The sequence below is a fragment of the Mesoplodon mirus genome (assembly GCF_964341445.2).
Source record: "Mesoplodon mirus genome assembly, chromosome: 6".
Taxonomy (NCBI): domain Eukaryota; kingdom Metazoa; phylum Chordata; class Mammalia; order Artiodactyla; family Ziphiidae; genus Mesoplodon; species Mesoplodon mirus.
The window spans coordinates 120,261,048-120,272,440 of record NC_138982.1 but is presented as its reverse complement, the minus strand read 5'-3'; the positions used below and the strand labels follow the sequence as shown (position 1 = coordinate 120,272,440).

The 11,393-nt window shown below is 33.9% G+C and overlaps 1 long non-coding RNA gene across 1 annotated transcript in view; it reads right to left on the bottom strand.

The window, feature by feature from the left end:
• Positions 1 to 1,067: 1,067 nt before the first annotated feature.
• LOC309806814 overlaps positions 1,068 to 11,393 on the bottom strand; it is a 118,270-nt gene continuing 107,944 nt past the window's right edge. The window contains exon 3 of the long non-coding RNA XR_014294447.1: positions 1,068 to 1,232. This is a non-coding gene — a long non-coding RNA (uncharacterized lncRNA). The remainder of the gene's footprint in view (positions 1,233 to 11,393) is intronic.

Genomic DNA, 11,393 nt, shown 5'->3' with positions numbered 1-11,393 from the left:
GATTTTGTTGATTAGGCAAAGAACACAGGATGTTATTTAAATTCTTAAATATACATATGTGTCTGTAGTTGGAATAATACTGAAATGAACAATATTTGGATAAATTAATATCAGAAAACAAAAATTAATGACACATTAATAGCATTATTACTACCACCACGCGCTAACATTTAAACTCCAGACCTTTTGCATAAAAGAGGATATCTTGTTTCTTAAACACAATATATTTAAACTTATTGTTCAAAAAAGATATACTCAAAACATACTATATGGCTACATACAACTCTCATCTGGTCAACAGGTTGGGCAAAATAAATTGTTATTAAAAAAATAATTTAAACCACCAGACAATAAGCAAACACACAATGAGTAAACATAAAGCCAGCCACGTACACGTTTTTTAAGACTCCAGGCTCAAGAACAACAAAATTAAAAGTTGTACATTATTAATTGTTTCACTCATATCCACAATATTTAGCATTTTTAATTATATCTTCATTGTGAAAACTAATATTACTACATAAAAATTAGTGTTTTTGCATGTTTTGAAATAAATGAAATAGAATGTTTTTTATAAACTATAGATGATGTGGTCTATATAATTTTTACTATTATGTTTTCTAACTATTCCCATACTAATTAAAAACTATAGTAAAAAAAGTCAATAATCATGAATTCAAATGTAGTAAAAATATTTCAACATATATTCATAAATTTAGACATGAAATAAAAGGCAATATTTGTTCTGCATTTCATCTTAACTATAAGAATGTATATTTTGGTTTCATTCTCTTATTAGATCATAAAAAAAAAAGCATGACTTTATTCCCTTTCCCTAGATTTCACTTCCTTTTTTATACTATGACAAATGACAAAATATCATTTTTCTTTTTCCTAAATTACTTTCTATTCAACTGTATTTCACCTATGTTATAGGAATGGATATATAGATCTATATTCAAAGGGAACCAAACTGTACATTGATCACAGACTGAGAGAAAATTTTTTCACAAAAGTAGGTAATATTATAAATCCTTAAACCATCAGTGACAGTTCCAACAGCTAGATCCATAAAGAGTATGAAACAAATTCTTATAACTAAACACAGTCAAAAATTATTTTTTCTTTAAAAAATTTAAATATTAATTGCTCTTTTGCTTTTTATTTTTACCTGAGATGATTTTCTCCTATGATCACTTTCTTCACTTCTCATATCCATTTTAAGTTTTTCCCTAAAACAACCACAAAGGGAGAAATATCAGACAACTGCTGTTTAGGAGGAGCATCTGGGTGGATGGTGGGAATGAAGGTAGACGATCGAGAAGAAAACACAATATCAAAATGGGCAAAACCTTTTAATGTATTTTTTTAAAGGCTTGGAAGACTCATGGAGCCCCACCCAAGGCTACTCATATGACATATAATGTGGTTTCATAGTTTGCATTTATGCGTTCATTTTGGTTGGTGTTGTTTTCACAGTAACAGTTTTGAAAGTGAAAGGAGGCATGGCTGTTAAAGAAGGGACTAGGTTTTGCACAATGAACTAGTGAAAGCTGAAAAGAGATTTGGATTTGGCATGGAGCTTAATAAGATAATTAAGAGTGTAGAGATTAATGGCTCCTAAAAATAACATTTAAAATAATGTTTTTCAACTAAAGGATCTTGAAACATGAAAACAGGTTTATAAATGTTAATTAAGCCTGTGAAAGTTGATGTTCCATTAGCTGAGGCAGCATAAAGGAACAAGAGCTACTTTTTAAATAATTAGTGAACAATCACCAATAAGCTTAAATAAAACGTTTTACTTGAATGTTATCAGTATATAGGGTATTTGTAATTTCCCACAATTCTTTGTAGAATAACAAATAAGAAGGTAGAATTCATCGGTTCTATAGTATTTTTTCACTGTATAGCCTATATATTTTTATTATAATAAAATACGATTTTAAAGCACAACAGTTTGCTTAAAGTTTATTCTTTTCATGGAAAATATAGTATCAATTCTTAACATGCAAATTATAGTCTTTATTTATATAAGATCTATATTTCAAAAGCATTTTCTCCCTTTAACAATTTTTAAACATGTTTAGAAACAGTTTTAAGAAAAATTAAAATAGGTGCAATACGTCAGTTAATCCTTTCCCACTGAACCAGGCAAAACTGGGTTTTTATAATAAAATGCTTAAACTGCTTAGCATTTTACTTCTACAAACAGACAAAATAATTAGAATGCAATGCATTTATCTGCTAAGCTAATACATTGCTTTAAACATACAAGTTTAAATGTACTTTTTCCACTAAAATACTTAATGGATATTTCCAACGCTCTCAGCAACAGCTGTAAGACAAATGCTTCTTTTAAATATATTTTAAAAGTCAGTATTATTGTGGAAAAAGCTTTTTTCTACTTAGCAACTGAGAACATGATCTTTTCATCCCTTTTTCTGGTATACTGAAATCCTGGTGAGTAATTTAAATATAACTTCTCCTAAACTAACTTTCAGTTATCAGAGAAGTTTAATACATATTCTAATACAACACTTTTCTAGAAGTTCAAAAAGTTTCTTCTTTCACATTTCAAATTATGAGTCACAGCACATGAAAGATTTAGTTTCTTTACCAACTAGGGCTAAACACTCACTCTTCTTAGACAGCAAAAACTAATACTGTACACAAAGAGCACAGATAACATGTTAATGTTTTTCCAAAACTTCTATGTATAACAAAAATAAAAACAGGTATCATCTTTTTCATAGAGATTTTTCTATTTTTACTAAAGTTTCTATTCTAGTCAGGATTAGAGCAAGAGAGCAAAAGGAAAAAGTTAATAAGAGTAAGGTGGGTGATGAGCTATAAAAGAGTAAACTGAAAGTTCAAGTATCCCCTTTTATATAACAGTAGACTTAAAAAGAAACAACAAAAAAAGTTATACCTGATATGAAAGGTGCGATTTCACCAAGTGCAATATATTGCTTATTATGCCATATTTTTTTGAAATATACATATAAAGAAGGCTCATTTGCTTATGCTGCCTTACAAAGCTGCTTTACAAAGCGCGATGTCTCTGTAGTTATACAAGCCAATGTTTGCTTTTTTTTTTTTTTTTGGTTTGTTTTGGTTTGGATTTTTGTTTGTTTTTGTTTTTGTTTTTGAGCAGGAGCGTCTCTCTTTTTTTTTTTTTTTTCCAGCACTGTTGCATGTAGTAGGACAAACTCAGATTTTTTTTTTCTTCATGGCTCCTGTTATTTCTTGGAAAAAAGGACCAGGGTGCTTGTCTTCTTTTTCTTCCTTCTCGGTATTCCAGGCACAAAGCACTGCGCAGAAGCTGCACCAATCCTTGCCGTCCCTGGCAGCAGAATGGTAGAAGGTGGGAGAGACCAGGAATCCTTCCAGGCTGTGCTGACTTTAGAAATGAGGATTGCACACGTTTGTCTCCTGAACCAAAAGGGTGAGAAGGCAGGGTGCCAGTTTGCTACACTGCAGCAATGATCTCATGCTCACTGCTACTGTCGTCCTGTTTGCCCAGTTCAAATGCCTGTTCATTATAAACCAACAACAACAACAAAAAAACAAAACTACTTGGATTCTTCAGCAAGCAGGAAAGGTATTAACATTAAAAAAAATCAGCAGTAAGAAAAAGCAAAAAACAAAAATCACATACAATTTTAGGATTCACTTGTTATGCCTCAATATTCTGTTTATATGTTCTTTCTTTTTATTTCCCCCCTATTTAGAGATAAGCAGCAGAATTTATCAGGCGTGAAAGGGACAGCCTCCTGGTGGCCTGCCAAAAACCCAGAATAAAGGCGAAGTTGTGCTGCAAAGCTCAGTCTCTTGCTGAGTCTGGCTAAAGTCAAGTACTAAGATCCACCATTTTCTGAGCCATGCTAAAAAAGAAGAAAAAAGTCAGGACGGTTGCTGCTTTCCAAGTCTCCGTTGGCACCATCACAAAATCTCAGTCGTAAGGTCACATGATTCTCTGCCAAATGTAGAGTGCGTTCCCATCACCCATTCTGCTGATACTGCGAAGGCAGCTATTGTCTCGTTTAGACCCAAAGTTCAGCCCACTCTTCATTGAATTAGCTGAAAAACGCATCACCTTTGGGGGCTGGGAGTCATGGAAACGTCTACCTGGCAAGCTGCCCACTTTTTCTGCCCATCAACCAGAGATGGAATTGTGCTGCCTAATGCAATGATGACTTGGAATGTGAAGAGTCGTCCAAAGTGAATCTGATTCTTGCAATGCCTGCTTCAGTTTGCACGGAAAACTCTGGCTTCTTGTAGTTAAAGGGGGAGGGGCGGGGGGGGCGGAGAATCTTTCCTACTAAATGTAGCAAATAAAGGTCTGAACATGCCTACTCTGCAACTTTATTTCACAACACACCCAAATGGTTCTCAAATGAAAAGACTGAAGTCTCTGTAAGTTTTCTGAGTTAAAGGCATCCCTTCCTCTGTCTCCTTTTCCTTATGAGTGAATGCAACAAGCCCAGGACATTTGTTTTAGTCCCTCACATTAAGATTTAAAATCTCTGAGTTTTGTCTTGCTTTTTATTACTTTCCGATTTTATCTGGCACCAGTTTTGTACTACATGGCCACAATATCCACTAGCAACAGTGGGGATGCATTATTGCTGCAATCTCCTTCAAAGTGGTCCCCTGAGGGAGCCAGCTGTCTCCTCAACCACACAAACCCCTGCAACTGGGTCCTGTGGTAATCCTCATCAGTACCTAGCACAGCTGCTGTGCAACTTTGCTGAGATTGACTCATGTAAGAAGTGTTCTTTCTGTTCCTTCACAAGCTACAGTTTTCCTGTGTGGCATGAAAGATGCCTTTGAAAGATGCAGGAAATATATCAACAGCTCTTAGGCATTAAAATGAAATGGTTCCCTCTCCTGAATGAATTGCCATTCTAGCAGCTGACGAAAGTTCCAGTGGACAAACATTTCCATACTTTCTAACAAAAGTACAGTGAATTAAATCTTTCACCATTTCCTTAAGAGCAATCTAAAGCCAAGCGGTAAAGCAAGTCTTATAAGTATTTAAGCCAAATATACTCAGTAGTAGTAAAAAGAATCATGTTCTCCTATCTACATTTAAAAACGTTTCAATTTTTCAACAATGAGAGAATCTTTATAACTATGTTACCAAAAGTTTTTCAATTATATTCAATGCCTTACAAAATTATGGACTAATGTTATCCCTCCTCCATGTATAGACACACACACACACACACACACACTGCACAATACCTGACAAAAATTCAAAAAAATAATCAAACCATGACTTGCTTAATAAAAGAAAACCATCAAAAAAAAAATCAGGGATCAAGGAAATATCCTGGAAAAGGTCTACAGTCTTTTTTGAGTCATGGTCCTTGGGTCGCTTTCTTGAGGAATGGTAGGAGTGAATGTGTACACACACATGCATGGAAAACATCCTGGTGTCCTCTCCATTTGAAATGCAGAATACAAACAATTGTAAACCATAAAACAAAACTTACACATGTACTGAAATTAAAAATGTTTTTTTCTTGATTGCAAAATTCTGGACAACTTTTGCTAATGTCCTAAGCCTTAGAGTGCTTGGTGGAGAATTGAGCATGGCACACACACATGCCCCATGTTTCAGCACAGTAAGAAGAAAGTAGATAAGCTCTCATAGAAAGAAAAAAAATTAAATTTTGAGTCCTCATTCACTTATTCAGTAGATATTATTAAGTAGTAGTATGTGGCCAGGCCTTCTGGTAGACATAGGGGAACAGCAATGAATCAAGTGGACATGCCCCCATGTGGGACTCATTCAGTAAGAACTTTAAAGTGAGAAAAACTCACATCTAAACAGAAGGGTTGTAGGTCCTAAGTGAACATTTATTGCTAGTCAAGAAACAAAGTGATAGGAATTAGAAAGTGGAAGTGAAATGGATATAAAAAATAGCTTACAGATAGAGACGCTTTCTGTCATTTTGCATTCCTGTCAAATTTTAAATTTTCTCTTTTTAATACAAAATACAATTATAAGTTTTTCATAGTTCTGTTGATTACTTAAAGAATCTAATTTGAAAATTATATATTGCCTTGCCAATTAAAAACAAAAATGGACGTGGCAGATGTTCACTTCCAGGGAAATGGAGTAGATGTAGTTTTTCCTAAATCTTCCTGCTAAGTACAATTTTTAAAAACCTGGACATTGTGTATAAAACAAAGGTAAGGAGACTCTGAAAGATGGAGAGAAGACAGTCCAATTAGGGACTTCAGGACCCAAGGAACAACATGGTGGTGAGTTCCCTGCATTTTAATTTTGCCTCATATATCCAAAACTTGGATCTGAAGAAGCCTGCAACCCAGAAACACCAATTGGTGCATTCCCAAAATTCCCCAACAAAACATATTCTCTCTAGCCAAACACCAGGAAAGCAGCAGGCTAGAAAGATGGAAAGCACAGGGACAGTAACACTTTGCTCCAGTCAAACACTACACAAACACACACCACATACCTGTGAAGAAAGAGTGGGGAGCCTAGTGCTACCCTTGCTAGGCTAAAACAAAATGCCCCAACCTGCTTTCCCCAACCCCAGGGCAGTGTAGGAAAGTCTGAGTAGGAAATTGGGACTTTCGTCCTTGTCAGGGGATAACAAGGGCCCTTCTTCCCAAATGCAGCTTCAGTGGAAACTTCATGGGGATGCTGAACACCCACTCCAACCCAAAAGTAATGAGGCAAGCTTCTTCCTCCCACTAAAGCGGTGTCAGACAAAGGAGGCCTAGTGGAGAGTCAGGACATTAGAAACTGCCCAGTAGTCAAAAGACAACCCCATTATCCCTCAACCTGTAAACCAGAAAAGGCCATGAAGAGAGCAGTAGCAAACCACTCCAATCCCTCCCAGCCGGGAAGGTATCAGTGGAGGCCTGCTGGGGAAGAGGAACTCTGAGCCCCTCCTTGCAGTAACAAGGAGCCCTCCCAGTCAGGTGTCAGTGGTGGCTACAAGGGGGAAGCCTGTACATCTACATACACCTGGCAGTGACAAGGCTATACCCCCCTTTTTCCTGCTGGATTAGTGTCAGAGGAAGCTAGCTAAACCATAAGGTTTAAATAAGATCCAGAGTCTCATAACATAATACCCAAATGTCCAGGTTTCAACTGAGAATAATTTTCCATACAGAGAAGCAAGATCTCAAACTTAATGTAAAAAGACAATCAATGCATGTGAACACCAAGATGAAAGATATCACAGTTACCTCACAAAGATTTTAAAGCAGCTATCACAAAAGTGCTTCAATGAGTAATTATGAACATGGTTGAAATACATTTAAAAAAATTAAAAGTCTTAGCAAAGAAATAGAAAATATAAAAAATAACCAGATGGAAATTTTATAAGTAGAAAATACAATAGCTAATAAAAAAAATGGAGGGGGCAAAGGAAAGAATCAGTGAACTGGAAGCCAGAACAATAGAAATTACCCAAACTGAACCACACACAAAAAAATATGCTTAAAAAAAAATAAGGTAATGGAGACTTATGCAACTATGGAACTGTAAGAAGAGATAAAATATTTATGCCACTGGAATCCCAGAAAGAAAGGATAAAAAGGGCAAGTTATAAAACATGCTCAAAGAAATAATGACTGGAAACTCCCCAAATTTAGCAGAAGGCATACAGATTCAAGAAGCTAAGCAAACCACAAGCAGGAAATACCCAAAGAAATCCACACCAAAACACATCTTAGTCAAACTTCTGAAAACTAAAGAAAAAAATCTTGAGAGCAACAAGAGAAAAACATAACCTGACTTACAGGGGAAAAACAATTCTGACAAGTGAGTTTCTCATCAGAAACTATGGTGGCCAGAAGGAAGGGGCATAACATTTTTAAAGGCTGAAAGAAAAGAACTGTTAACCCAGGATCCGATATCTATGGAAAATATCGTCCAGGAATGAAGGGGAAATCAAAACAGTATCTGACAGACACTAAGATAATTTTCAACAGTAAACCTACCCTAAAAGAATGGCTAAGGAAGTTGTCTAAACAGAAAGGATATGATAAAAGAAGAACCTTGGAACAACTTCAGAAAAGAAGAAAGAATTCAGTAGGAAAAAATGAGTAAAAATAATAGACTTTCCTTCTCTGGAGTTCTCTAAATTATGGTTGACAGTGAAAAAAAACATTTAGCACTATCTGATGTGGTTCTAAATTTACGTAGAGGAAATATTTAAGAAAATTATATCATAAATGGATAAGGATAGAGGTACAAAAAAGGAGGTAAAGTTTATATACTTCAACTGAGTTGGCAAAATGAAGACATCAGTATATATAATTTAATATATAAAGCAACTACTAAAAAACAACTACAGTGGAAAACACTAGGTAAGTCAAAATTCTAAAAATTGTTCAAGTAACCCACAGCAAGGTAGAAGAAATGAAAAACAGAGAGAAAATACAGAAAACAAAGAATAAAATGGCAGGCTTAAACCATAACATATCAATAACTAAATTAAATGTAAATTGTCTGAATATACTAATTAAAGTGCAGAGATTTGCACAGTAGAGTGAAAAAGAAAATCATGGCTCGGGCTTCCATGGTGGTGCAGTGGTTGACAGTCCGCCTGCCGATGCAGGGGACATGGGTTCGTGCCCCGGTCCAGGAAGATCCCACATGCCACGGAGCGGCTAGGCCCGTGAGCCATGGCCGCTGAGCCTGTGCATCCAGAGCCTGTGCTCCCCAAGGGGAGAGGCCACAACAGTGAGAGGCCCGTGTACCACAAAAAAAAAAAAAAAAAAAAAAATCATGTCTCAATTATATGCTCTCTACAAGGAACTCAATTCAAACACAATAATATACACAGGTTGAAAGTAAAATGATGGAACCTACATATATCATGCAAACATTAATCAAAGAAAGTGATATTAATATCAAATAAAAGAGACTTCAAAGCAAATTCCCAGAGACAAACATCCTAAAATGATTAAAAAATAAAAATTAAAAAGACAGTCCAACAAGAAGACATAACAACCCTGAATGTGTATACACCAAACAAAAGAGCTGCTAACTGTATAGTGTGAAAACTGGTAATAGACAAGAAAAACAGACAAATCCATGGTTATAGTTGTAAACTTCAGCACACCTCTCTCAACAATTGATAGAATAACTACACAGAAAATTAGCACAGATATAGTCATCACCATCAACCAACAGGATATAATTGACATTTTTAGAGCATACGATCCAACAATAGCAGAATATACATTCTTTTCAAGTGCCCCAAAACATATTCCAAGATAGGCCATATCCTGGTCCATAAAGCAAATGTCCACAAGTTATAAGTAAGTGAAATCATACAGAGTGTGTTTTCTGAACAAAATGGAATCAAACTAGAAACCAATAAGGAAAGATAACAGAAGATAATTTGGCAAATCTCCTACACGACTGGCAAATAAAAAAGAGAGAAGGCACAAATTACCAATTTCTGTAATGAAACAGGATATGTCATTATAGACCCTTGCAGACAAAAAGCAATAATGGAAAGCTACAAACACTAAACACAGAACCTAGACAAGTTAGATAAAATGGACATTTCTTCAAAAACACAAATTACCACAACTTACCCAATATAAATTAGATCATTTGAATAGCCCTATAGCTATTTTTAAAAATTGACTTTATAATTTAAAAACTCCCTCAAAAAGAAATCTCCAGGCTTAGACAGTTACATTGAATAATTCTAACAAATATTTAAACAGATTTAATGCAAATTATACATAATTTTTTTAGAAAATAGAAAAGGGAACAATTCCCAATTTATTTTATAAAACTAATATCTTTTTGATAATAAACCCAGACAGAGACAGTAGAATAAAGAAGTATAGATCAATATCCCTTAAGAAAATGGACTTTAAAATTCTTAATAAAATATTAGCAAATAAAATTCAGCAATATATAAAAGGAATTATACACTATGACAGTTGAGGTGTATTCCAGGGATGCAAGTCTAGTTCAATATTCCAAAATCAATATAATCCATTATATTAACAGGCTAAAGAAACAAAAAATAACATGAAAATATGAATGGATACTAAAGAAGCATTTGAAAAAAATCCAGCCTCCATTCCTGATTGAAAACACTCTTACAACTAGGAATAAAGGGCATTTCCTCAATTTGGTAAAGATCTTCTACCAAAACACCCTATAGTCAACATTACACTTAATGGGAAAGACTAAATGCTGTTCCCTAAAATCAGCAATAAGCAATAATCACTCTCACTATTCTTATTCAACTTAGTGCTGTAAGTTCTTTCCTAGCTAGAGTAACAAAATATATTTTTAAAAAAAGGAAAAAGAAAATGAAAGATAAAAATACAAATACAATACTAATGAAAATCACTCAAAATGATATACTTAGGTATAGATCTAAAAAAATGTACAAAACTTGTATGCTGAAGATTATAAAGATGCTGATGAAAGAAACCTAAGAGATTTGGAGAAACATATGTTCACAGATTGCAAGTCTCAATATAGATGAGATGTTAATTCTTCCCAAATTGATATATAGGTTTAACACAATTCTTATCAAAATTCCAGCAAGATTTTTTTTTGTAGAGACAGATAATATTATTCCAAACTTCATATGGAATTGCAAAGGAACTAGAATACCTAAAAAAATGTTGGAAAAATATATTGGTAGGAATTATCCAATTTCAAGACTCATTATATAATAGTATATTACTTAATATACTAACATTAGGTATAAGATTATATATCTACATAATAATATATTAATAATAAATATAATATTATGTTACTGTTTGATCATAATCAAGACTGTGTGACATTGGCAAAGAAATAGACACATCGATCAATGAAACAGAACAGGGAATATAGAAATAAACCCATATGTACGTGCCTAATTGATTTTTGACAAAGACACAAAAACGACTCGATGGAGGAAAGACAATCTTTTCAACAAATGATACTGGAGTAATTAAACATCTACCAATCAAAAAAAAAAGAAAGAAAGAAAGAAAGAAAGAATACTTTGATATGTATCTTACATTAACTCAAAATTTTAAAACTCAATTTATGTATTTTATTTAGTAATTTATTTTATTCTTTTTATTATTTATATTATTTTAATTTTAATTAATTAAAAATAACTAAAAATCAACTCAAAAAATTAACCTAAATATAAACATAAAACTACAAAACTTCTAGAAAATAACAGAACACATTCTTTGGGATCTGAAGCTAGGCAGAGTTCCTAGAATTGAAACCAAAATCATAATCCATAAAGAAAAATGGATAGATTGTTCCTCATCAAATTTAAAATCTTTTACTCCATAAAAGGTCCCATTAAGTGTATGAAAAGACAAGTTACAGATTGAAAGGAAATATTTTCAAACCACAT